This window comes from Aedes albopictus, chromosome 3 (assembly GCF_035046485.1).
Source record: "Aedes albopictus strain Foshan chromosome 3, AalbF5, whole genome shotgun sequence".
Classification (NCBI taxonomy): Eukaryota; Metazoa; Arthropoda; class Insecta; order Diptera; family Culicidae; genus Aedes; species Aedes albopictus.
Window position 1 is genome coordinate 74326505 of NC_085138.1, and position 10936 is coordinate 74337440.

General features: G+C 40.0%; 1 long non-coding RNA gene across 2 annotated transcripts; it reads left to right on the plus strand.

Moving 5' to 3' along the window:
* The first annotated feature begins 9718 nt into the window (after positions 1–9718).
* On the plus strand, positions 9719–10659 carry LOC134292047 (uncharacterized). Of its 2 annotated transcripts, none has more exons than XR_009999425.1 (2): positions 9719–10306; positions 10382–10659. It is a non-coding gene; the product is annotated as an uncharacterized LOC134292047 (long non-coding RNA). The 2 variants fall into 2 exon arrangements; XR_009999424.1 differs by having other exon boundaries at positions 10404–10659.
* Positions 10660–10936: the final 277 nt, after the last annotated feature.

A 10936-nucleotide genomic window follows, 5' to 3' on the forward strand; every position in this document is an offset into this window, starting at 1 on the left:
CTGCTGCCTCCACTGCCGATGGATCCGAAAAGAATCGAGGCTTCATTGGACAGAGGGCGGTGCCACCCGCTTGCTCATCCGTTGAAGCGGATCTTTTTTGGGATCTTGCTGCCACTCGGTGCTGTCCGTCCGCTGCTGTGTGTGCCGATGAAATGATCGAAATGAGTGTGTGCACCACTTATACAGGGTGTTAGGTTCGTGAGTGCAAACTTTTTAAAGGGTGATAGAGGACCATAAATGGAGAAAAAAATTGTTCTACGCATATGGTCAAATCTTAACCGTTACGTAGTTATTGAACTTCCCATGTTTTTTACTCTTACTGCCTTAACTGAAAATAACTTGAAAATGGTCAAACTTATCGAAGTTTTTTTACCCTTAATCGAAAGATTATTGAATTTTCGAACAAATGGCATCTTTGAATCGATTGGTTTAGTTAAATAACTAAGTTTTCTAGAGCAAAATAGCTAAAAATAGTGTATTTTTATTGGTTTTTGTCAATTATCTTTGAAACATGCGTAATAAATTAAAATTCTTTCTTTGGCAAAGTTGTGGCCCCTGTTACACTCTACAATTCGTTCTTTGGCACCAAACTTCTATCTCTTACCGTTTTGTTGCAATTTTGATTTTAACATCGCATTTCAGATCATAAATTTGCAACTGTCATGGAAAGCACTTTTTTACGCATTGTGTAGCACATTTAAATCAAAATTGCAAGAAAACGATAAGAGCTAGAAGTTTGGTGTCATAGAACGAATTGTAGAGTGTAACAGGGGCCACAACTTTGCCAAAGAAAGAATTTTAATTTATTACGCATGTTTCAAAGAAAATTGACAAAAACCAATAAAAACACACTATTTTTAGCTATTTTGCTCTAGAAAACTTAGTTATTTAACTAAACCAATCGATTCAAAGATGCCATTTGTTAGAAAATTCAATAATCTTTCGAATAAGGGTAAAAAAACTTCGATAAGTTTGACAATTTTCAAGTTATTTCCAGTTAAGGCAATAAGAGTAAAAAACATGGGAAGTTCAATAACTACGTAACGGTTGAGATTTGACCATATGCGTAGAACATTTTTTTTCTCCATTTATGGTCCTCTATCACCCTTTAAAAAGTTTGCACTCACGAACCTAACACCCTGTATAAGTTTCGTCGTGTCGCCTCACAGAACTATGCTTGATTGTGATTGGTTGGGTAAGACTGATCTCGAGCTTTTACTAATTTTCAGCTCCAGCCTCAGTCAAGGCACATCATTCAATTGAGCCCCAGCTAGGAAGCATAAATTTGTGGTGTTGTAGGTTTAAAGCTTTTACCATAGTTGATGTCGTCAAACCCGACATCAACCTATCATTCACCTATTTTGATTTTAGCCACCAAACCTAACATAGACCCAATAGTTGATCGATGTTGGTCCAACAGTGGCCCAACATTCGATAAAAATTGACCCGACTTTAACTCGACATTCGACATTTTTTCAGTCTGGCGGAATCCAGAAAGAAATCAGAGGGAACAGCTTTTATACCCCTAGATTAGCAGATGCAGCTCCTCCCATTCGGCTGGCTTTCCAGAATATTTCATTTGCATGGCCCGCCCCGCCTGCTTCAGACGCTTCAAACGATTAATCAACCCAAAAATGGAAAAAAATTTCATTAGGCGTTAAAGTAAACAAAATATTGGATGATTTAGATCATTTTAATTCGAAAATTGTTAGAGTTAAACAATGTTTTACGGAAAATAGTTCTGATAGGGTAATGCGTTGCTGAATTCTCGGTGGAACCATTAGTGGCCGGAATTCAATCATTCATTTTTCGGGTGAACCACACTTTTCTCGATTGATGAAGTAAAATTATCTGATTTACAACTCTTGAAGAATCATTTTTTGGTGATCCTGATAAGGACCGTTTGATAAAGTAACGATTTCAGGAAGAAAATGGCATGAAACCGCCTTGCCACGCAATGCGTGTTGGTTTTCTCCGTGCTAATCCTGCAGGATGCCACCGAAAATTGGTAGTCCGCTTTCTGCCGTGGATAAGATTCATGACGCTATCAGCACGATAGCCGAGAGTCGCCGATGGGTAGTGCTCAGGTGTGGAGGTGACATCCACCCTGCTTGACTGATCCAACGAAAATGACGAAAGAAATCAGAGGGAGCAGCTTTTATGCCCTAGATTAGCAGATGAAGCTCCTCCCATTCGGCTGGCTTTTCAGTATATTTTATTTGCATGACCCGCCCCGCATGCACCAGACGCTTGAAACGGTTAATCAACCGAGAAATGAGAAAATTTCCATTTAACGAATAAAGTAATCTAAATATTGTAAGGTTAAGATCATTTTAACTCGAACAACGTTATAATTTATCGATGTTTCACGAAAAATGGTTCGGATAGGGTTGATAAATTCCGGATGGAACCATTAGTGGCCGGCATCATCATTCTTGCGGGGCCACCAAGCATTCAATCTTTCACTTTTCGGTTGCACCACACTTTTACCGATCCATGATGGAATGAAATAATTATCTGATTCACAACTCTTGATGAATAATTTTCTATGGTCCTGAAAAGAACCGATTGAATATTGAAAGATTTTAGACAAAAAATGACATGAATTTATCATGCCACGCAATGCGTGTTGGATTCCTCCGTGCTGAATGCTGAACGCCGTCGAAAATTGGCCCGCCGCTTGTTGCCCTGGATGTTCCTGATGCTATCATCAATGCGCCACCGCCAATCAATCGGCGAAAGGACCGAGCCCCGAGGACAGCGACGCAACTCGCAAATTCGTATGTCGCTGATCTTTCTGTGGATTTTGCTGCCTCTGCCACCACCGCCGAGCAATCGATGAAACGTATTCTTTCCTTCGTCTGCCGCGTTAGACGGTTAGAAGGCGAATGTGCAACAGCACCCTTGCCGACAACCACCGACGCCGAGCCAACACGGCCGTCAAAGAAGAATGAGCGAAAACGCAAACGAAGAAAGTGGGCAGCTCTCGTTCGATGCGTTCACCTCGAGACGACAAAGGCAAATGAGGGAAGATGCGAAGAAGCAGTAGCTTTTATATTCGACGGGAGCATCCAAAATGTGCTCCAAAATGTGCTCGATCGTGATTGGCTGGAATAAACATGGGTTCACTTTTCCCAATTTTTCAATAGTTTGTTATTGAAAAACAGCAAATATTATTATTGGACATAATTGGTGTAAAGATTTGCAATCGATTGGTGCCAAAATTTTGAAAATTCAACAAGAAATGGCTGAGCTATTAACGCTCAAAATCTCCACTTTAAACGTAACGCGGCTGATTTCTGAAAATTTAGAATGACACCCGGTATAGAAAAGAGAGACGTAGTCCTACGTCAAAACCCATCAGCGCTGTGATGACGGCTCGATGCGTAGAAAGAGAAAGAGGATGGACGACAAGCGAATGAATGAGCAGATGGACGCGAAACAGAACGGCAAGCACAGCGGACCGGCAGTTTGTGAACGAATCTTGAAGCGGACGGATGGAAGCGTGTGAAACGGACGGGATGTGACCAAAGAAGTGTGTTGATTGAAAAAAAAAATACATTTGTGAATAAAAGAAAATGGAAGAATGTGAAAACTGTGAATGGTTTGGTTTTTTTAATTGTTTTAACAGAAAAGTTTTGCAGGGGAAAGGTAAGATTTGTGATTGTTGTGCAGCAGCCTGGATTAAAAAGGGTGTTGTAGCTGACGGGTAAGTTTGTGAGGTGTTGATTTCGTAGAGAATATATCATGGGAGAAGAATAGGGATATTTTGTTTTTTAAAAAAAAAAGGAGGAACACTACAATTACCATCTACCTTCCTTGTTGATGCATGCCAAGAAGTTAACTATTGCCCAATTTTTGTGCAATTATTTCTTAAAAACACAGCAGACAAAGAACAAAAGTACAACACGCGAACTGTTCAACTTTTTTTTTTTTAATTTTGACAGATGACCGATACGGGTTTGCTAGATGTTTCAGTTATCTCGAATAATTTGCTGGTTTTCAGCAAACAAATCCAAACTACTGAATCTTCAGCAAAATCCCGGTTTGCTGATTGTTATTCAGCAAAACATTTTGCTGAAACCTTAATCCAGTTTTTGGTGTGTATACTAAAAAATATGAAGAACGCATAGAGTCAATTCAACGTCAGTTTTTACTTTATGCATTACGTAACTTAGGTTGGTCTGTAATGCCTCTGCCATCGTATGAATCACGTTGCTTGTTAATTAATCTCCAAACATTGAAAAGGCACCGAGAGTGTGCGATGGTGTCGTTTATTAATGATGTTGCCACTCAACGCATTGATTCGTCTAGTATATTGTAAAAATTAAATTTATATGCTCCAACTCGCCAACTGCGTAGTAGAAACTTATTTGCTGTAGATTTTCACCGTAGTAATTACGCTGAATTCGGTCCACTAAATCAGATGATGTCCACTTATAAAGGGTGAGTCGTTAATTATTGTTCCATTTTCAAACTAACGTAACTTTTTTCCTACTTCACCAAAATCAACCAAATTTTGCACAGTTTCTCCTTTTAGTCTATTGTTTACATATAATAAATTGAGCAGTTATCAGTGAGATTCCGGTCCATATTGAATAAATTTAATAACCAGTTCTAAAAAGATGTTGTACAATCACATACTAAAATCTAAAATCATGGTATCGCGCCTTGGAACAATTAATGATTATTCATTATCGGATCATCTTAATATTCGTCAATAGGTTTTAGGAATGGTTGTCAGTGAAACATAAGCTTGGAGCTGGGTGAAAACCAGGCACGATGCGCATAAACAAACCAGAGAGCTTTAATTATTTGTTTCAAGTAGAGCCTGAATATGTTCACACGGAGGTCGTTAATTGAAAATGTCGTGAATTTCATTAAAACGCACTTTGAATTTGAACCTACACCAAAAATTTGAAATACATACATATACTAAACTACTGTAAAAATTTGGTTTCATTTCGTTAACTGTAGAAAATTTGCGAAGCAGTTGAAGGTAGGGTGGCACAATAATTAACGCCTCACCCTTTAATCAAAATTGTGAAAGGATTGATCTAACCATGACAAAGACAAAATTGAAAAAATACTTTTATGATACTCAAAACCAAGGAACTTAATAAATATTGTTAAGTGGAATAGTGCAATATAAAATGTACAACTAAGCATACTTATGTAACTAACGGAATTCGAATGACTGACGTCAAATAAACAACAAAATTAAAAATAAGATAACTTCCCACTAACTTGTATACTTCAAGTGATTGAGTATGAAAGATCTGGAAAACTACTTTAAGCACCTTTCGAAATAGTCATAAAGAGACGAACCAGCCAAGGGCTGAAAGTCTCTTAAATAAAGACAAATCAATCAATCAATCAATAGTCATAACTCGAAAGTTTCAAATGATGTGTATGTACGTTTCGACCAAAACGTCGGAACAGTATAAAATACTTGTCTTGACCTAGTGACTGAGAAAGCCAATCCAAAAATAGTTTCAAATTATTTTGTTCTGCTTCCAACTTTCAACCATCCCACGTTCATTCTTCAAGAGGCGTCCATTCTTACCACTGCATATATCAGCAAACAACATGAAGCTATCGCAGAGACGGATCGACTGCTTCTTCTATGGTATATAATGTTTTACGTTCTGCCGAGTGCCATGCTGCAGAATTACCGCCATCGCTGCGTTCTTCATCTCCGAAAATCGCTCTATACTTCTCATCGAACCACTCGTTCCGGTGCTATCCTACTGTGCTTTCGTAGCCCTCTAGGAGGCTAACAACGTCTGGCAACGCAACTACCTCTATAATCTAATCTACGCGTTGGCAATGGCGGCAACTGGTGGCTCCAGTATTCCTAGGTCGTACCGAGCCGGCCGTCAGTGTCAGTACTGTACATGGTTGATGACGCTCGATCAACGATCCCGTCTGATGCAGTAGCAATAGGGCAGTTCAGACTTCAAACATGTCCCATATGTTCATTACAATCCTTGGTGCAAAGAGTCCTGTCAAATTTTCAGCCATAGTAATTCCCATATAAACCTATTTTGCTTTTGGGCCACCATTAAATCACCAAATTTGACAGGACTCTAGTTTTGCACCAAGGATTGTAATGAACATATGGGAGCTTTGAATTTTTAACATGTTTGAAGTCTGAACTGCCCTACTGTAGCAATCTCCGGATGTGACGATACCGAAGATTGTGCTGGAGGAAGATGCTACGCATGGTCATGTTCTTAGAAACGGTGAAATGAATGAGCCGTAGGCGAGTCGAAGGCTGTTTTCGTTCGTAAGTTTATGCCATAAACTTTATGGATGATTTCTATCGGCGGTCTGAACTTTTCCTAGTGGTCTCGCTGAGCATCTGTAGATCTCCTACATATTACGATTTCAACGTCATGGGTTGGACGCTGGCTGTTTTGACGTATCATGTTTCATGTATCAGCTGTATCTTCGTCATCACTGATTTCGGAGTGTAGATTGTGAACGTTGAATATGCTAACAGTGAAGAATCGGTGTTACAATGGAATCTTTCCCCATTAAAATAAGTTGACGTCAATCATTCTTTCTTTCACTTTATTTCCTCATGTTCCCTAAATCTTTCCTACTCGTGCACGCACTTTTTTCTTTCTTTTCTTCTTTCTTCCGTACTCGATGTTCGATGCACACCCCAATCAGCATGCCTGCATGCAGCTTCCATCTCCGGAGGTCCTTTCGTCCTTTAAAATCATCCGGAACGATCCAACGCTGTGAAGGGAACTTTCATGCCCTGTCCCTTTTGACGACTGCTACACAGGCACAACTCGCCCCCGCCATGGTCTTCCGCTGCGAATGCCATAGAATCCGGTCAATATTGTCCGGCCTGCGAGACTTGACACCGACGTCCGACTTTCGCATCGGTCTGGATGGAACTGCCACACCTCACTCGGATTAAAACCAAATCCATGAGCGTAGCGCAGCAGAGTGATGAGTGCCTACGAGGAGAGTCTTTCTCGCGTGATGACTGTTGCCGAGCAGATTTCTCGCTCTCATTGTTTCGTGATGAATGTCGCAAGGCACAGCACTTTTGCTCTACGCTTGTATTCGTTCTACCTCGACTCTTATTCACGAACACAAAGGCAAAATACTGCCACCTGTACCAACTCGGACGCATTCGTTTGAGGCTGCACATGTAGCCGTTAAGCAGAGAATACCTTCGATTTCTTTGGTCGATAGAGATGTCGGAATGAAAAGCAGGGGTGCTCATCACCAAATGCACGGAACGGTTACTATATTCCTTAGTTATCTAATCATGTTTTCTTGTACATAAAAACAAACGTAACATCGGTTTTGGACCATCAATCTGAAGATTCTTTCATCGAACGGCCACCAATGGATCACGTGCCTCTACACATCTCCCATCATCAAGATCGTAGCCAGCATCTCGCTAAGGAAAGGATGAGCATAACAAGTTAAGGAGAAACATCAGAGGATACAAATATGGCTGCCACAATGGCCGACTTGGACCCCTACTCACATTTTCAAGATCACTAATCTTAAAAATTCGTAAACAAATGCGCTCGATTATCAAAAGCTGCCTCTTTTTGCGAGTGAACAAAGCCAGGATTAACAAGTGCGGGTTGGTTCGATGCTTCGTTCGTCAGATTTGTACCTCTAAAGTTTGTATGCAAAATTGCGAAGGGATTTCTTGACGTTTCACCTTAAGTGTACAAAGAATTCTTGCACATCCATTCTCATGTTTTAACTTTTCAATCAGAATATCTTCCAAGATTCTATGGGCTTGCTATGTCCCTTTTACGATCGATGTAATGATCAAATTCTAGATAACACAGCTATTTCGGAAATGCTAAAAGGAAAAACAATGAGGAAGATTATGTGTGATAACTTAGTTTAGCTTAGCTAAGACTGACTGTGCATGTCAATGGTTGCTCCTTCATGATTGATCTGATCTAGTATGAACTGCACTGAGATCCAAATGAATGAGAGGGCGGTGACACTCCACTTATTCTCAAAGTGCAATTTAGACAGTTCATCATTGGCGGAGCCAGCATTTTCTTTTTTCTTACTCACTCTCCTAAATATACACGAGAGAGAGAAAGATGAAAGAGGAGGCACACCCTTAAATGAAACAACACAGCACACGAGTAACTTTCACGCAGCGACCGAAAAGACAAAAGAATTTTCACGCAGATTTGTGTAACACCGCATCAGCACATTTTTTGTGTTGATCCAGTGTTACACAAATCTGCGTGAAAATTCTTTTGTCTTTTCGGTCGCTGCGTGAAAGTTACTCGTTGCGCTGTGTACATCGAGTTCTGCGTGCAGCTTGCCCCCTCTTTCATCACGCTCTTTCGCTTGCATGTTTAGGAGAGAGAGTAAGAAAAAAGAAAAAGCTGGCTCCGCCAGTGCAGTTCATACATTTTTTTTTATCAATAACGGCACCGGCCAAGTTCTTACAGCCATATGCGAAGGGAAAGCAATGCTTGAATGTGCTGGCCGGAGGCTAAGAATACTCTGCATCTCCACAAACACCTCGGGAAGGGTATTTGGTAGTGAGATTTAGGAGTCACTTTTCGTAGGTCATCAAACTGAACTCGAGAACAGTTTCATGAAGTTCCTGGATCTGTCAGGAAATCCTGTGAGTATTTTATAATTTCTCTTGGGCTTCCCGGAAAAACACTTCCTACGATTGGTTATGTTGTGTAACTCAAAATAGCAGAAAAGTTGTTGTTACGGCTGTAGATCTCATGTTCTGAATTGCAACGCGGTTTGAATAGCCTTGAATATATCTAAAGTATCTTCGATAATATTTCCTATATTCTATGAGCTCATATAATCCTAGTAGATTGTGAAACATAACTGGAAGTAAATAATAAACTCTAGCTGATATATTCAAAAAAAAAATATTTTTGATAACCTAGAACACCGCATCTGATATTTTAGTGCCTTGTTATGGTAGATTATGTATCGCAACTTTGTATGATGAAAAAAGTTAGTATTACACCCGTAGACTTTATTATGTAAACTCAAGGACAGTTTGGATGACCTAACACATCAGAAAAAAAAATTTCCTCCAACTTTTGCCTTTTTTACGTTTGCGGATACCAATACTTTAGAAATACGTTATCAAACTGTATAAGAACGTTTGGAAATATTCGGGATCCAAAGGAGAACGGCTTCCGGTTGGCGTTTTGGAGCATTCAGTATAGTTTCAAGGGATTTCACACAGTTCACCATATTCCACATATTCTCATCCTGGCACAATCCGTTTACGATGCAATCAGGAATTAAATCACCAGCACCGCCCACTGTCATCTCGCTGCGTAATTCTCCAGATCGTGGGCATATGAACACTACATGCTCCGGAGTATCTTAGTTGTCCGGACAAGTTGCACAAAGCGGAGCTTCTGCATGAGCAAATCGATGCAAGTAGCTTCCAAAGCATTCATGACCTGACAGAAATTGTGCCATGTAAAAGTTCACTTCGCCGTATTTTCTATCCCCCCTTACCTACCGACGTGTATTATTTCAAGAGGTAATTGATCCAGCATAGCTAATGATGGACCGCCTCGGTGTAGAGAAGCTGTACAACCAAAACTACGGCAGCTGGAAGTTTACCGTTGAGCTGTTACTGGTGAGGGAGAACTTTTGGCGTTTCGTGGACCCAGGAGAACCACGATTGGAAATCTTGCTAACGGAAGGACACACGGGAAAAAATTCGTTGCCGGATCCATGACTAAAATGTTATGAAATCATAAAACTTGTCGGTTCATGATATTGTAACTACAAGTCATGATATCGTGACGTTAACAACGATTATCATGAATAATAATAACTGATTCCATCAACAAAAGCCATGGCCGTCAAAAGCGTTATGAAAAAAATTAAGCTCGTTTTCATAAATTGAATACCATAAAGCATAGTCATGGTAGCATGGCTCTGAGTCATAAAACTATGACGCTGAGTCATCTTAACCAGACGCTGAGTCGTATAAACATAACGCAGAGTCATAAAATCATGAATCACAACAAACGAATTTGGGCACTGTAAGCGTTACGCAAACCCTCGCGCAGAATCACCTACGCCATTTTTGTCACTTCTGTCAAGGCGCCTTTTGTGAGCGGCAGTGTTTTCCGGTGAGATTTTTTTTTTTGGTTTTCGAAAAAGTGTAGTGAATTGTTCTTACTTAAATAGTAGTAAACTATATAATTATTGAACTACATTCCAGAAGTTGAAAGTGAAAAAACTCTATATTCCGGCACAAAACTCCGGCCAGCTTCATCAGCAGCAGAACAATCAAGCTCACGTAATGATTTTATTACTACTTACAATTTATACAATTAAGCCTTGCTTTATTTTATTATATATATGTTTTTAATAGAAATCTTTTCTTTTCTATGCAGACGGCGGGCGACATGGAACATAAAATCAGCACGCGTTTGGATTTCCTTAAGAAAAAATTCGAGAATCTTAATTTGCAGCCGCAAATTGTTTCGGTTCGGGCATCGCGGGGAGAAGGAGCGGTGCTCGTTATTTTCCGGGGAGCGGAGTACAAGGCAGACCACATCCTCCATGCCATTTGCATTTACATGCAAGTGATATATGTTTTGAATCTCCAGTATGCACCAGACTGCAAGCCCCTCTGGATGTTCTTGCAGGCTCATCTGTTCAAAATCCCAGTGGTAGATCTACCCAAAAGCACCCGCGATTTACTGCGGGCTATTGAGTAGGTTGAAGGCACAATGTTGAATAAATATTGAAAAATACCAGAATCATAAAAATTACTTTAATATTCAGGAACCTTGTTCATGATTTCAGAGTGCGTGCTTCACGATAACATGACCTTAAATGCCACTTTGCACCAATTAATCCGATAGTATAAATTACAAATACTAGAATCATGCATACTGCTTATGTTTTTATAACATTAGGTAAT